Source organism: Castor canadensis, chromosome 1 (genome assembly GCF_047511655.1).
Source record: "Castor canadensis chromosome 1, mCasCan1.hap1v2, whole genome shotgun sequence".
In the NCBI taxonomy this organism is placed as follows: Eukaryota; Metazoa; Chordata; class Mammalia; order Rodentia; family Castoridae; genus Castor; species Castor canadensis.
In genome coordinates, this window is record NC_133386.1 from 14,833,819 (window position 1) to 14,850,906 (window position 17,088).

At 42.1% G+C, this 17,088-nt stretch overlaps 1 protein-coding gene across 1 annotated transcript in view; it reads right to left on the reverse strand.

Moving 5' to 3' along the window:
- Esr1 (estrogen receptor 1) overlaps positions 1-13,473 on the reverse strand; it is a 399,315-nt gene extending 385,842 nt beyond the window's left edge. Inside the window, exon 1 of the mRNA XM_074072284.1 lies at positions 13,194-13,473. The gene's annotated coding sequence lies outside the window, so the exon portion shown is untranslated. The remainder of the gene's footprint in view (positions 1-13,193) is intronic.
- Positions 13,474-17,088: the final 3,615 nt, after the last annotated feature.

Below are 17,088 nucleotides of genomic sequence, written 5' to 3' on the forward strand. Positions count from 1 at the left end.
CAAAAGAAAGAAGCATATCATATTTGGGACAAGCAGCATATTTGACATGTGCTACTGACATATTTGGGACTGGTGACGTTTTGAATCTCATGGGAGAGGGCAGCTCATAGGCTCTCGGGCCTATGAGGTGCAAAACAGATGTCCTCCATACTCAAAACATAACCTCTTCACAAATGGATAAGGACCTTTGAAAAAATTCCACTGCAATTTTCAGTAAAGGCAATCCATATCTCTATTTCATACCATGTCATTCAGCATTTTCATACTGTCTGAATGCTCTAGAGTTCAACTGAAGAAAACCCTTGTTTTTTAAAGTCAAGAAGAAAAATGTGGTATTTATACACAATAGAATTTTATGCAGTCATGAAGAAGAATGAAATGTTATCATTTGCTGGTAAATGGACGGAATTGGAGAACATCATTCTGAGTGAGGTTAGCCTGGCCCAAAAGACCAAAAATCGTATGTTCTCCCTCATATGTGGACATTAGATCAAGGGCAAGCACAACAAGGGGATTGGACTTTGAGAACATGATAAAAGCGAGAGCACACAAGGGAGGGGTGAGGATAGGTAAGACACCTAAAAAACTAGCTAGCATTTGTTGCCCTCAACACAGAGAAACTAAAGCAGATACCTTAAAAGCAACTCAGCCCAATAGGAAAAGGGGACCAGTAACTAGAGAAAAGGTTAGATCAAGAAGAATTAACTTAAAAGGTAACACACATGCACAGGAAATCAATGAGAGTCAACTCCCTGTATAGCTATCCTTATCTCAACTAGCAAAAACCCTTGTTCCTTCCTATTATTGCTTATACTTTCTCTTCAACAAAATTAGAGATAAGGGCAAAATAGTTTCTGCCGGGTAGCAAGGGGGTAGAGAGGGAGAGGGAGGGGTCAGGAGGAGTAAGGGAGGGGGTAGGGAAAGGAGGGAGAAATGACCCAAACAATGTATGCACATATGAATAAAATAAAAATTAAAAAAAAAAAAAGTCAAGAAGAGCCAGGTATCCCAGGGACAATGCCAATAGAGGCGGTCCATCAAGAGTTAGGTAAAACCAAGGAATGGACGTTGTCTGGAACCAGGGTCTCCCTTCCCTGGAGACCCCTAGAAAAAGCCTGCTCATTATCAGTTCCTGACCCTGACTGCTAACCATGGGGGCTTACAAACATCTAAGCCGAACCCACACCCTCAGAAGTTCTGATTTCTGGGGAGAGACGCAGGTGTTGATACGTTTTTTTAAATTTCCATGTGATTTTAATGAGCAAGAAGGGGTGAAAACCATTAGGTTGGGTTTATTTTTTTCACCATTGCTATAAATCCATCCCACCAGCCCCATTCACGTGCCTCACACACATATCATAACCAGACCATGATGGCTGGGGACAGGGCTCAAGTGGCAGAGCACTTGCCTAGCAAGCACTAGATCCTGAATTCAAGCCCCAGTACCGCAAAACACTAAACAAAACAAAACCAAAGACTGCGACACAGCCCATTCCTCATGTCACCATTTCTACACAATCACACTTCCACTTCCTTCCTGCTCTCATTTCATTTGTCCTAACATATTTTTCATGATTTTTTTACATATTAAATAGTATTACTCAAGAGAATGTGTGAATTTTTGTCAGTGAGAAAAAATATATCTCCTGAGAAAAAGTTACAGCACTGAGAAAATAAAGCTAAAACAATATAATATTCCAGACTTCTACCAAACCCTCCTGTCCCTACACACTCTGCTACAGAAGTTACGTTGCACACCCTGTTCCCAGCACAACTCTATTATTGACAGTTGGGTAAAGAGGTAAACAAAGAAAGCCATGCTCATTTCAATCCACTGAGAAGCACAGGCCAAAAGAAAAATGAAATCCATCAATCTTTGCCAAGTGGAAAAGAACAAAACCAGCAGGGAGCAAAGTTCTAGATTCAGTTTTTTAAAGGGTATTTCAAACAACAGAGAACAAACGCTGTGTAATCACTCCAAAGATTTATAAACAATGCCACAGAACAACTCTCAGTCAGTCAATACTACTACAGGTGTCTGTTTAGAGAGAAGCATTGAATAGCCTGAACTTACTAACAAAATCTCTTCCTGTTAGCATTCACTCAAGGAATCCTCTCAACCTGGACAACCACTGATCTGTCAGTAATAGTCACCATTCTTCCCGAAAATATCTTTCTGAAACATTGCCCTCAACCACACTTTACTTCCCATTTTACAGAAAGAGAAATAAAGCCAGAAATGCTTAATAACTCTGACCAAAAAAGGTCACAGTGAAGCTGCCTCTGGCTCAGCCAAGAGTAAGAAACCATGGTTCTGGGTGTCCTCGATAACCAAAAGCTTTCCACCCATTTTCTCAAGAAAATCTATGTTCATAAGTTGATGTTCTAAAGTCTAATTGAAATTTTTCTTCCTTTCCAAGAACTTTCAGTAGTCTCCCTCTTCTTTCTTTCTCCATACTCTGTTCCCCTTCCCAAATTTGTCTTACACAATTCAAACTATTATGATTAGCTTGAAGGGACTACCCAAAAACCTTTTTCCTCTGCTAGGATTTTGGGAGGGGGTGGATAGCTGTGCCTTGTGATAAGCCACCATCTGCTAGGACTTGGGGATATTCTGTACCGAATGGCGAGCCAGCTTACATGAGTGGCCAGGTGTACGCGGGGAGGGGTGCAAATGAAGGCTCTCCAGAATGCCTTCCCACAAGGGGTGCGAAATGCAGTATATGAGGGTGCCAAGGCAGGAGAGGACGGCCGCCTATGAGTTGGCTCTGTTAATTAGCACCATTTGAAGATAATTATGACAAGACCACATGGGGAGACCATTAAGCAAACAGAAGCTCGGAACTGTATTTCCTTGGTGATTGTGAAGAATCTTCCAGAAAGTAGACAGTGAGATGTTGTAGGCTTTAGTTCTTTGCAGTAACCAGAAGGAATAGCCCATCCCTCAATATATACCACCATCCCCTGATCATGGATGGCAAAGTGGTGCCAAGTGTTGTCAACTTACTTTAATATTTATTTATGGAGCAAGGACATCCATTGCAATCTCAGCTCAAGAAAGATAGGTGCCTGGAGTCTCTCATGTCGGCTCATCCAGAGCACCTGACCTTGGAAGAACAAGCAGGACCAAGGAGGGGCCTGGCACACCATGGTGGAAAGGCACCAGAAGAAATGTTGGCGAGGCAGCCTGCCTTCTCTGGCGTGTCTACCCTCACACCTCTGCCATCCTGTTTTTTCTGCTGCCTCTGCTTTCACCACAAAGCTCTTCAAATTGAATCACTTCAGTGGGTCCTACTTCTTGCATTCTGATCTTGGTGAGGTTTCTAACTATTGTTCTTTGCTCTCTTCTGAAATGCAGAGGCAAAACCTTGACTCTTCCTGCTAACTCATTGCCACTTCCACTGGTGCCTTGGACTCCAAGGGCATGAGCTGGCCTTCCATTCAGTAGATGGCAGTTAGCTCGCTGCCGCCCCCACCTGGTCTGTAGAAGAATCTGCAGGTAAGAATCAATCATTTGGTCTCAACTCAAATTTTGTTAGTTTTGTTTCACCATAACCTGACTTAATTTATGGTTCCCAAACAATTCTTAATGTTTAATGGCCAAGTTTTTCTATGAGGAAATGATCTACTTTAGGGGAACTACTTTATTTTTTAAGGTGAGTGCAGAGCAGTGGTAGTATAGAGAGATTCTGAAAAATCTAGCCTAACATGGCTTTTTCCTAGTCATTAGTACACAGTACATAAATGTAGATACTTCAAAAAGCAACCACTCATGAAAGAATGATTTTTTTCAGTACTGGAGCTTGAACTCAGGGCCTACACACTGAGCCACTCCACCAGCCCTCTTTTTGGTGACAGGTTTTTTTGAGATAGGGTCTTGCAAACCATTTGCCTGGGCTGGCTTCGAACTGCGATCCTCCTGATCTCTGCCTCCTGAGTAGCTAGGATTACAGGCATGAACCACCGGTGGGCAACAGTGATATTTCCTTTTCTTCTTTCAGATTTCATACAATCGGAGTATGGAAGAATGAGAAGGAAGAAATGAATCATTGGCAGTTCCCCCAAGCATTTTTGGTTTGTGAAACAACTCAGAAACTTAACAGAAGAACTGTCAGCATCTTAAGCTACTGAGCTAAACCATGTAACCCTTCACACCTGGAGCAGTCGCTGGAGTGTAAACATGAACTTGACGCTTTCGGCTGTCCATCACACACCCCTGGCTGGTGTTGGGTACATAGCAGACCCTCGATCGGCATTCATTGAATCTGCCAGTGAATACACAGGTTACTGACAGCACTTTGTAAGCCAGGCATTCGTTCCGTGCACTGTATTTGTTACTATGAATCCCCTGGCAGTGAACCACACTTTCCCAGTGCAGGCAGATGCTCAGTTGGCCACATGCATTCCTCCCTCCTCTTGCAGCCTTTCCTATCTTTGCACTCCATACTACTGGTCAAAATTGGTTGAGGAATGAGAAGAGCATTTATTTTCATAAATCACCAGAGACTCCAATGCTCTGGTTGAAAAACAAATGGCCTGAAAGTAACTCTCTACATTTTTCCTTCCTTTGAAAGCATCACATTCCTAAATGTACCTCTAATGCAGTCTTACTAAATAGTCTCCAATCCACGGACTTGCAATGATGTCTGGAAGATATTAGAGCAAGGCAGGCAAGTTAGGTGGTCTTTGGTAGAAAGGAACTGCTACTTAGATCCAATAGAAAATTAGACATTTTTGCCAGGCACTGTGGCTCGTGCCTGTAATCCTATTCAAAAAATAACAAAAAGCAAGAAATGCCAGGCCCGGAGTTCAAACCTCAGTACCACCAAAATAAAGGAAGGAAGGGAGGAATGGAGGGAGGGAAGGAGGGAGAGAGAGAGAAAGAAAGAGGAAGGAAGGAAGAAAGGAGGGAGGGAGGGAGGGAGGGAGGGAGGGAGAGAGAAAGAGAAAGAGACAGGAAGGAAGGAAAGAAGGAGGGAAAGAAGGAAGGAAGGAGGAGGTGAGGGAAGGAAGGATGGAGGGAGGGAGAGAGAAAGAGAAAGACAGGAAGGGAGGGAGAGAAAGAAAGAAAGTGAGTAAGTTATGGATTTTCTGCTATAATGGAGAAAAATACTTGGTTATACAATGAAGAACAAGAAGGTAAAACAGGTCATGTGAGGGGAAGGTATTAGTGGGGGGGTAAACACAGGAGGGTAAAAGAAAGTGAATATGGTTGATATATTTTCTATCCACGTATGAATATTTATTATTGAATATAATGTTGAAGTTATTTTGAGAAGGGGAATGGGGTAGGAGGGAGAATAATGGAGCCAAACTGGGGTGTAATATATGTGTATATGGAAGTGTCACAACAAAACTTCTTGTGTAACTATCATAAATTATACAAAATGTTCTTTAAATACTTGGTTATAATTAAAATCCAAACTAAGCATATTGGAAATAGATAAGCAACCCACTCCCCCCCCACGAATGACAAAAGCACTATGGAATTTCATATGGACTGACTTGATAAACTCTACATTGAGAAACACAGTCAGAAAGATAAATCCTAAAAGCCAGTCTGCATGATGGGAGCTGATTTGCCTCAGCTACATTGAAAAAGAGTCACATTAACACCATGCATCTTAATTAATTAAGGAAAAACTGACCAAACAAGATAAAGACGGATATTATGTAATATAAAAGGTACATTCTTATAAAGGAGGTTCAACAGTCAATAAAGTAAAAAACCCAACACCACATCAGCTAAATATAAAAAGCAAAAGCTACTTAAAAGTGCAGAACTTGATTGAATACAGCTATAGTGGGAGATTTCAATACATTTCCTTTAAGAAGTAAGTCAGTCTTAACACCAATCACCTACATTCACTAGCGCTAGGGAAATCCTTATACTTTTCCGTAGTTTTTAAATTTATCCATCAACCATTCACAAAATTTAAATATGAATTTGAGCACACAAAATGTATCAAAAATTTACAAAAAAAAAGTAGAGATTTACAGGCCACTAAATCTGATAATAATTCAATAAAATCTGAATAAAAAGAGAAAATCTTTACTTGTAAATCAGAGATCGGTATTACATCTACCTAAGTAGTCTTTGGAATCAAGAAAATCAAAGGTGATTTTCCAACTATCTTAAAGGCAATGAAAAAAAGACATTTCAAACCAAAAATTATGGGCCATGGGAAAAACTAACTGAAATGTAGTCTCAAATATAAAAAATGTATTAGTTATAAAGTATTAGAATATTTAATGCTCAGTTTAAGAATTCCTAAATAAGGAATAAAATAAATCCAAAGATATTAAGAGAAATTAGAACATGAAACTGAAGGAAAGACAACGAACAAAAGAATAAGTAAATGTGAAAGGTGTTTCTTTGAGAAGATCAATAAAATAGAACAACTTCTCACCTGACACAAAAGAATGAGAGAGAGAGAAAATTAAAATACTCAGGGGAAGGGATAAGAAAGAACAATAGAGGGTGAATTTGGTCGAAGTATGGAAATATCACAATGAAACCCCTTTGTCAAATTAATATACACTAATAAAATGGAAAAGCAATTAAAATATGCAACACTACGAATGAGAAGGCAGTAAAGCTAAAAAGAATTACACATGCAAGCTTAGGTCAACAACAACAAAAAAAGAACCAGCCTGGTAAGCCTTCCTAGAAGAAGCAAATTACTGAAATTGACCTGAGAAATTGTGGAGTTGAGTAGATCAATTATCCTTGAGAGCAGGAAAGGTGAGTGAAGAGCTGTCTTTGAAAAGGAGCCTGTGGCCTAATGAGGTCACAGTCCTATTTAACATAAAGGAAAGCAATGGTGACCGGACCTTTACTCCCTGACTGCCCAGAAGCACTGGGTTGGGGTGGGTGGGGCTAGAACCCTAAAGCGCCTCTCTTCATTCACACATGAATTCACTGTGGCTTGAAAACCAGGTTCCCACATAGAGCAGCCAGGACAACCTGCTCTAGCTGGATTTTGCAGAGTGTGCAATCCTGGAGCCAGGGGTAAATCAGTGCTCCCTGGAGTTGGGCCTAGGATTAGTTCCTGGAGCCTCCACCAATGGGTTCTACCCCTCAATTTTCTCAGCTAACATAGGCCTGGGATTGGTTCCTGGAGCCCCACTGCCGGGCTCACTGTGATGGTGAAATGATCAGGAAATGCTTGCGAAGATTTGTCAACAAGCCCAGCTGGTGGGGAGTGCTCAGAAAATGGTAACCATTGTAAGATTTCACTTAGCCCTAAAAAGCATGTGGGAAAAAGAATGGAGCAAGAAGCCCCAACACAAGTAACTCCCAGCTTGCTGCCTCCACTGGCAAGCCCCAGTCCTAGAACTGTCTTCTTTTCTGGGGGCAGGGGCATGGCTGCACCACAGCCCCTCTCCTTTTGCTATGCCTCCTCCTCTTTGAACCTTTATGACATTCTTCTGAGAGGTATTCTGAGCGCCAATTCCACACATTATTTTTTTTGTTATTAATGGCAAATAAAAGTTGAATATATTTACAGTGTAAAAGATGATGTTTGGAAATATATATATATATGTAAAGTGAGTGAATCGGGGTGATTTAAACACCCATCATGTCACATACGTGCCATTTTTGTGGCCAGAGCATTTAAGATCTCTTAGCAATTTTCAGAACTATAGCACAGTGTTAGCGGAGCTGCCATACTGTGCATTACATCTCTAGAACTTGCTGTCTACAAGTTTGCACCCTTTGACCAACCTCTCCCTAACTACACCAATGCCCATCATTTCTCCCTGTTTCTGTGAGTTCCATTGTTTTAGATTCCACATAAAAAAGATCAGGCAGTACTTGTGTTTCTGTGTCTGGCTTATTTCACTTAACATAATGTCTTCCAGGTTCATCCACGTTTTTACAAATAATAGTTTTCCATCTTTTTAATGGACTGAGTAGTACTCCAGTGTGTATGTATACCGCATTTTCTTTATGCGGTTATTCACTGATGGGCACTTAAATTAACTCCGTATCTTGGCTATTGAGAATAATGTGGCAATGAACATGGGAACACTGATGTCGGTTTTAAATACTGATTTCAGGGCTGGGGCCTGGCTTCCATGGGAAAGCACTTACTGAACAGCTCGAGGCCCTAGGTTCAATCCCCAATTTGCAAAAAAAGAAAAGAAAAGAAAAAAATACTGATTTCATTTCCTTTGGATATACCCAGAAGTCTACCCCTCTCACTTTCTAGACATTATCTTACTTCATGATTTACAGTAGAAAATTAAGGTCAAATGACTCGGTTTCCTTAATCTCCTTCTTCTCCACATCAAAATGATGTGAACCTTGCCTTTTATCTCCTCATCTACTAAAGGAAGATGTATTCATTTACTCATTCAACAAGCATTTAGTTGAGCTCCTTTCAAACACCAGGAATAAAGGATACTATGATGATCAAACAGGAAACATCTCTGCCCTAATGAAGCTTATACGTCATGAAGACACAATATACCACTGAATAAGCCATGAGAGCTGAGAACCCGGCCTTGATAGGTGCTGGATGGCTGCACTGGACTGGTGGGTTAGGAGGCCTTCATGACTGTCAGGAAGGATCCGAGGGACAGGTGCCACAGAAGGATGGCATAGCTGGAGCAAGGCACAGGCCAAGGCAATCTTTGTAGGTCTGAGAAACACAAGAAAAGCAAAGGGCAGTGGGGAGAATGGAGGCACTCTAGCAGAGAATCAGGCAGGAGTCAATCCCCAGAGGAATTTGGAGGCCCATTAAAGAACTGTGACTCAACCTAAAGCAAAGGAAGCCATCTGTCCTCCTTCAAGACTGTTTCCCCGGTCAGTAAGCCCACACCATTAGCTGGGGTCTGAATTCACCCCCAGTGAACTTCTACACCTTCTATATCTTCCCTCTCCCATGACTTCTTCCCCCTCGACTGAAACTGCTTCACGACGTCCCATTAATTCCAAGAACTAAAAGTCCCTGACTTTGCCATTCATTCCAAGCAGCCCCATTCGTACTTGTCTTCACTCAGCTTCTCCAAAAGTGTCCTCATGATAGCAAAGTTCGCCACTTACCACGTGCCAGCCTCTGCTCTGAGAGCAGGACACATGCAAGCTCATTTGATCCTCACAACAGTCAACCTGGTGCTTCCTATCGGGATCCCCATCTACAGACAAAGAAGGTGAGACAAACATAGGTAACAACTCACCCAAAGTCACCCAGAAAGCAAGCGACACCAAAGCTTCACACCAGACATTTCAGCACCCAGAGCCCTGCCTCCCTGAGTCTGAACTTGGTTCCCAGGGCTGGCGTCTTGCCCTGTCACTCTTTAGGGTCAGGCTTTTGCCTCTTCAGGATGCTCAAGTGACTTTCTCTAGGATTTCATTCTTTTTCCCTCCTTAATTTCTCTGGAGACTTAATACTGCTGAAGGCTTCACCATGGTGGAAGCTGATCTTCCTGTGGTTCTGCAGATGGTCACATTTAACCCCTCTCCCCTCCCTGACACCACCCCCTATTTCCAGAAATAAGCAGTCCCAGCCCAGACCACAAGGCAGCAGGTTCCTACCTGGCCCTGCTCCCTCCAGGTCTCTCAGCTCCCAGCTGGCTCCACTCTGCTGTGATTCTCTATGAAACCCAGCTCCGGCCAGCACCCTGCTCTGTGAGCCACACTTTCTATGGAACAACTTGAAATGACCTCAATCTGGTCACAACCTATGTTTCCAAACCAATCTGCTTTGAGTTGGCTTCATGAAGTCTGCTGTAACAGAACTGAACTGAACTCACTCATCGTGTACGTGCTATGTGCTTCCCTCTGTTCATCTAGACTCGCCCTGCCGTCTCTAAATGCCCCAGTCCTGCCAAGTTCAAACACCACTTCTCTAATGATGCAGTGGGAACTGGACGTTCCTTCCTTTGAAATCCTTAACCGGAAAACCGCTGGAGAGGACTCACGGTGAAGTGGAACACCTGTCTCCTTCACATTGTGTCCGCCATGTTTTCACTACAAATGTGTCTTTCATCCCCAACCCGATCTCAGGATCCTGAGGCCTGATTTATCTCTTTATCTCCTCAGCACTTTGTCCACTAATACACTTAATAATATTTGCCAATTGAATGAATATGTTCATATAGCAATATATGCATATAGACAAAATTCAAACTTTCTCCATTCAGGATCATTCTTTCTTAACAGCCTGTAGGAACAGGCTTAGCTCTGAAGCACCTCTGTCATGAACTTTCTATGGCTCATCAGCACGGCTTCATGTCCAGGTTAGATTTATGGGCGACTCCTTCCCTCCATAGAAAGAATTTGTGGCTCTCTGGATCTCCCAGCTAGGGAGGACTGGTCCATTTTGCATCCTCCCAGGCCCCATTCAAGGTCCTCTGTAAACACTCTCCCAGACAGCCACAGTTTGGTTTACAAGGTCTTCAATGTCTTTACAAGCAACATCCTTGTCTTCTTAAGTTAAATCGGTTTTGGCAGTGTGCTGGAAGCCATGGAAGCACAAAATCATGGAAGACCAGTGTTAGAGGGGCTCTTGGTATAACCCAGATACCAGCTTCCTCACAGCACAGATGAAGGCCCAATGGCCCAGAGAACTGAAATGACCTGCCCAAAGCTCTAGCTAGCAGCAAATATTTACTTATTAATTATGGACATCACTGTGTGAGGTGCTAGGGCTACCATAAAGAGAATAAAATACCCTGTAGTCCAGCCTTCATGACTACTTAGTGGAAAAGGAACCTAAGCAGCCATTTTGGTGAAATGTCACCAAGTGTTATTGGTTCCTTCAAAATACACAGCCTCCCTGTGGCAGAAACAGATGTCATGCCTAAGTGACCAATAGAAATGAGTCACCAAAATGAAAGGAAGAAGGCTCTAGCTAGCTAGTGAGAGCTGGGCCTACAGCAAATCTATGAATGTGTGTCTCTCTTACGCTTTCTATCAATGCCTGACTTACCACAGGTGAGAGAGGCTGAAGACTCTAGCTCTCTTTGCTACTTTCTAATTCTCCTCTTCTAACTCTAGTTTCCTACAACATCCCAACTAGTCCACCTCTCTTCCAGTCCTGGCTTTCTTTTCTCCTTCTAGCTCTTCCCAGCTTGTCTGACAGCCTCCACCCAATCACATGAGCACTTGCCAACCTGTTGAACTCCACCGTGGTGAGGTGCCCTCTTGCTCCATGAGTGTATTCCCGCATGTGCATGTGCATGTGCTCCTCTGTGTTGCAAACACTTGCTGCCTGTGTGCTTCTGGGAAGAGGAGGAGAGGCGGGGCAGGGGAGAGAGAGGGGTAGGAGGAAGAGGAGGCCTTTGCAAGATGGGCAGGAGCCAGTATCCAGGTGAAGGTCTATTTCTCAGTACTGCCCTGGCTGTAGAAAAAGGCTAACAGAAGAAAAGTAAAGCTCACAGAGCTAAATCAAGGCAGAGGACTGTGCTGGCCCAGGACAGTCAGTGGAGGCCATGGAGGACAAGGTAACCAGAGAACTGTAAGGACGTCTGTCATTCTCATCCACAAGGAAGCTCATTTCCTTGGGTGGCCCTTTCCACTGAAGAATGAGAACATGTAGTTACCCCAAAGAAATAGTTAAGATTATTAACAAGAAAATACCCATTAAAGATTTCAGTCTAAGAATGGCTGATGGAGCCTGTGTCTCCCCCTTCACACCAGCTGGGTCCCTCCTTTTTCTCACTTCTAGTGGCAAAAAACACAAGACTGACATCTGCAATTCCCTGGGCATGGGAATTTCTGGGATTTTTAAAAATATCTTCAAATCTAAGATTTAAATTTTTTCAATGTAGCTCACTTTTCTTCCTCGCTACAGCTTTAAATCAACTTCAGAATGCCAGTTACTCATGGCAGACACATTTCAACCATTTTCTATTAAGAGGCCAAAGAAAGACAGTGAAATTAGCCAATTTCTTCTGATCACTCTAGTTGTGCTAATGGAATTTTTCCCTCAATAATTCCTTAGTTTTTCAATGCAATTCTTTAGACCCTGACCAAGTAAAAGTAATTTTTAAGTGATACAAGAAAATACAGACGGAAATAACTGTGCAAGAGATTTAGGTGAAATGAAATGAAATAAAATGCCTGAAATGATTTGAGAAGTAGAATAGCACAAAATTCTTGTCTCTGTCTCTGGAGTAATAACTTGAGATAATGCCTTATAGCCCCAAAAGAGAATATAGATCAAAATGAAATCAAGTCTTAATATGCCATTGTGCTTTGGGAAATTGTGATAAAACATTATGTGTTAGTGGTTTTGGGATGATTTAGAAATTATCTATTTTTTTAAGTACTTGAAACGTTTTAAGTCTTGGCATGGGAAAGGGTGGAATGAGGTATCTAGATATAAAAAGAAGACTAGGAGGCAGAAGCTACATGGTGTGGACAGTGGGGTCCCACCTCCAGACTCAGTTACCTAATCCATCAGCAAAAAGAGGGGGCTGTAGCTCAAAATTTGCCAAATTAAAGTTGGTCCAGAATTTACTATAAACTATCAACTTTTACTCCCATTAAGCTTAGAGTGGCCAGGGAGGAGGATGATCAGGGGTAGAGAGCAGCCAGAAGTGAACTGCTATGTAGAAGGGAAGGGTTGCACACACAGCATTGGAACTGGCCCCTCCAACAGCCATCAGGAGACCTCTGCTGGCTTTGGTCACTTCCAGCTTTGGAGTTCAGACTTCATGATTCTCTAACTGTATTGTCTCTTTAAAACAAAATCTCTCTGAAGTCAGTTTAATGATGAAATTAACAATGATTTATAGGCTATGACAGACATTTCTAAAAAACAAACCACTTAAAAATCAGAGGACTGGATGAAGTTCAGGTTGAGGCCCAATTCCCGGTTGCCCTGCAATTTGTCTGATCCTTCCCACCTCATTTTCTTGTTTAATAGAGAAGGCTCCAAGCCAGGAAAATTAGAACAGCTCATGGCATGAAATGATTGTGTTGGATGCAGCTGTGAGCAAGAAGCAGCATTAATTCTTCTGATTATAAGCTTACCCCCTCCAAACACACAGACAGAATTCAGGGTGTTCACCAAACTTGACTTGAGTGTCATCCCTGCAATTTCTGCTCATAATAATAATAATAATGATAATAAGGCTACAAAAAATATTTTGAGGACTACAAGTTTCCAGGAGTTTCATTTGGCATATTTTCTACCCACTTAACAATTGAAGGCAGTAATTTGGAAAATACTTCTTACCTTATAAAACCCAAACCTGTCATAATCAAAAAGTTATTATAAGCAAGCATCATTCTTCTTGAAAGGCATTTCAAAGGCGAGTCTCAGTATTTCTTCCTGTCTCCTTTCCAGTCTAGTAGTGGGAGAATTTCTTTGGAGGTGTTTTTTTTAAAAAAAAAAAAAGGTCAAAAGCAGAAAACAACAAACATCACACTTTTCTTAACTGACTTTCACAAGAACACAGATTGTCATCTAGTGTGAAAAAGGAAAGGCAGAACATTACACATGGTATAGAGAAATTTAGTTTACTGGCTTTCAAACTTTGAGACTGTGCTGAGTGTTGTAACTTGTTTTGGTAAGGCAGGTGCTGTGTGTATCAGCTTGTCTGGATGTCCAGGGGTTGACCTTTATCAGATGGGCTGCAGAGCCGGGATTTTGGCAGGTCACTCTGTCGAAGATAAATCTGTGCCCCATATTTTTTTATGCCTCGCAAGAAATTGCCTTCTTGTTTCATCTAGAGCTCCATCCTTATCACACCCTGATGTATTTTAATAGGTATTTCTTTAGTGATAGCTTTTCCATAAGCTACTGGGCTTGTTATTGCAAATAATAATTTAGAAATTATGTCAGCATCTGAGTTCTTTAAATTACTTGAAAACATGGTAATGGTGTCCTTGTTTATTTGCAATTCCAGCAGGTCACCTTCTCCTATTGGCTTCCATCTGGTGGTAATGTGCATTTGCAGTGTGTTCCACAGTCCAAACAGGCTTTTGTCCATGGATTATGCATTTCCTTACTTCTAAGTCACCACCTCAATTTTTTTCAAATTATGCTACACTTTACTCACTTAACAACAATGTCACTTAACTGTCATGACATCAAAGAACGTAAACCAGAGGGTGAAGGTGGGGCCACTAAAACTCATCTAGGACTCCCATGGAAATGACAGCTTCAAACAATGGGGTCCCAGGCAGAGGGAGCCCAATGCCCTGACCACCACAAAAACAGGCCCAGACCAAGTGACAGAAGAGCAGATAAAATTCTGAGTTAGCTCCGAGTCCACTCTTTACCTCAAGTTGTTCATGGTTTGTTTCTGCATGTCTGGAATAAAAAGTGTGGTCTCGTTTGAGACCACAGCCATAAACATAATCGTTGCAACTTGCATCGTGTATTGTTCTTACTTTGTTCCCTGATTGTACTATGTGCAAAGTTTTTTTCCTCCAAGAACATCGTCAGGTCCTTGTATATAAAGATGTACTCTGGGGGCCACTGCTAGCACCTAGTCCAGTTCTGGGAACGCAGTGAAAACACAGCAAGGTAATGACTGGCATTGAAGAAGGTAAGGAGGCTTCATTCCCAGGCTGGGGGTTGTTTGGTTTAAGAACCAAAAGAAGCTGGGGGGTCAAAAACATTGAAGCACCCCCGTCTCTTGCCATGTGAAGTTCCGTGCCACCTTGGGACTCTGCTAGCAAGAAAGCCATCACCAGGTGTGGCCCCTCAACCTTAGACAAGACCATGGATCAAAATAAAGCTCTTTTATTTGTAGCTTAATAAAAAATTGAAACAAAAGGCACCAATTCTTTCAAGAGAACTGTTTGAGTCTATACTAGTCAAGTTCTTACTAATTGCATTGAGCAAAGTACAAATAACTAGAAATCTCACAGGGTCTCTGCAGAAGAAGGGATTTTGAAATAAAAGTGATTATGAGTGGATAAATATAAACAGGACTTTGAAGTACCAAACCCACATTGAAATCTTCAGGCCATTAATTAATTAATTTCTAAAGCATCTCCTTTCCATAGTAGAAGCAATCTCAGATACCACATATCCCAGACATTATATAAAATGCTCTACTTTTATTACAGGTAATTCACAAGGCTCACATACATGAGAAATGTATGTAAAGCATGCGTCCAAATCCCACCCAAGCAATGGGCCAGCCCCAATTGACAACTAGACAAGGATGCTAAGATTCACGCGTTAGAGATATCCAATGCTATTTGGGGCCCAACCATTCCTAGAACCAGGTCTCCTGAGTCACAATTCAGTCATGTTTTGCATTACATAGAATAAATAATGACTTAATTTATTAGCCACACAAAAGTTTTACAAGGACTTTGTAGAGAGGAATGGGACTAATCCACATTTTTTCTTATAAACAAATTCCTTCGCTTTCCAAATACATGCTAGACACTTTCAAAACTATTCTTTGCAACTACTTTGAACCAAAACAACCAAGTGGTGTGCTTGTGAGCCTTTCCCTGTATCTCCTGCATGCTGAGGCTTGGCACCTCTTCCGAGAAGAGGGTGCTTATCCCTTGTGGTCCATCTCCCCATGTTGTTACTGCCCATCCTCATCTAGCCTCTATGCTCCTCTTCATCTTAGGACACCCGGATTGGCTGGTGCAGGTGAGGGATGAGGAGGTGGGGGACTTGGCAGCCAGCTTCTGGGCAACACAACACAGACTTCAGACTGGATCAAGACCCAGACAGACCTGGGATAAAAATCTGGTCCTTGCACTTTCCAACCAGAGCCTAGGCATGAGTTCCTTAGTCCTTCCCTTTAAAATGGTGTGGGCACCAAGCGTTGATATGAAGTTGGAATGAAATAATCAGTTCTCAATAGGTATTGGCCATGATTGTTATATCCCAGAACTGAAGGCAAACCTTTGCTGTTACCCATGAACTCTAGGCTGACAGCAAAAGAAATGGAGAGAGAAATGCTGAACCTTCCACTTCTGTGGCAGATAGCAGACAGACCTCATCCTCACCCTAGACACACTGTGAGGTCAACTTGATTGTTCAAATGCCAAAATACTTCTTCAGCATTTGTTAGAGAGTCACTAACTTGAGCCCCTCAAGTTCCTTCCTGCCACCCCAGCTGTGTTGGCCCCTCCATCTCACTCTAACCAAGAATAAAGGGTCAGTCCATGATGAGGTGATAGGTAGGTGTTGAGGGAAACACCTTGGTTCCTCCTTTTGGGCCACTGGCCAGCATCCCTGATTCGTTGATGTTCATAAGTGCCCATAACCATTTTGAATATTTGTGTTTGAAAAAATCCTTTGTGACATTCAGTAAGTAATCTTACAAAGTAAAATAAGGGTTACCCCTGTGGGATCAAGCTAAGCACTTACTAGAAAAAAGCACTTAGTCTTCCCATTGGAAGCAGCCCTTCACCAGGACTCCCACCTCAGGAAGCAGAATGCAGGCTGGGCTTTCCTCCACCCTTACCTCTCACCTGGAGACCTGTTGCAAAATTTGCAGCTCCCTGTTTTCTATCTTCATACTCTGAACACATGCTGCAAATGGAAACAGTACAAGTGCAAATTCTTATAAGAAAATCCAGGGGAGGGGGAAGAAATGACCCAAGCATTGTATGCACGTCTGAATAATAAAAAAATTAATAAAGAAAGAAAATCCAACCAAGTTCTGGGGTTTCCCATGATATCTACATGGGTGTTCTTGAAAAAATATCCGATATCTTTTTGAAATAATTTTGCCACTTTTGAACCTTCCCACCATTCTGCCTATTGCACCATCTCCTTATAAAGTGATCTCAGTAATGGCCAATCGTAACTCCCCATTAGAATTACCTGGGGATGCCTAGGCCCAACCCCAAATCAGTTAAATTGGAATGTCTTGGAAATAGGTGTCTAACTCATTGGTAGAGCATATACATAGCACGTGCTCAATCTCCAGCACCCCCCCCAAAAGAGAGAGAGAGAGAGAGAGAGAGAGAGAGAGAGAAGGGAAGGGAACGGGAAAGGGAAAGAAAAGGGCAAGGAAAGGAATAAGAATGTCTTGGCAGGAGAAGGAGAACCCAGAGCATCAGTACATGTTCTGAGGCGCCTCTTGTTATTGAGTGCATTGTCACAGTTTTAAACAACTCTTAACAAATTCCTAGAGATAACCTTT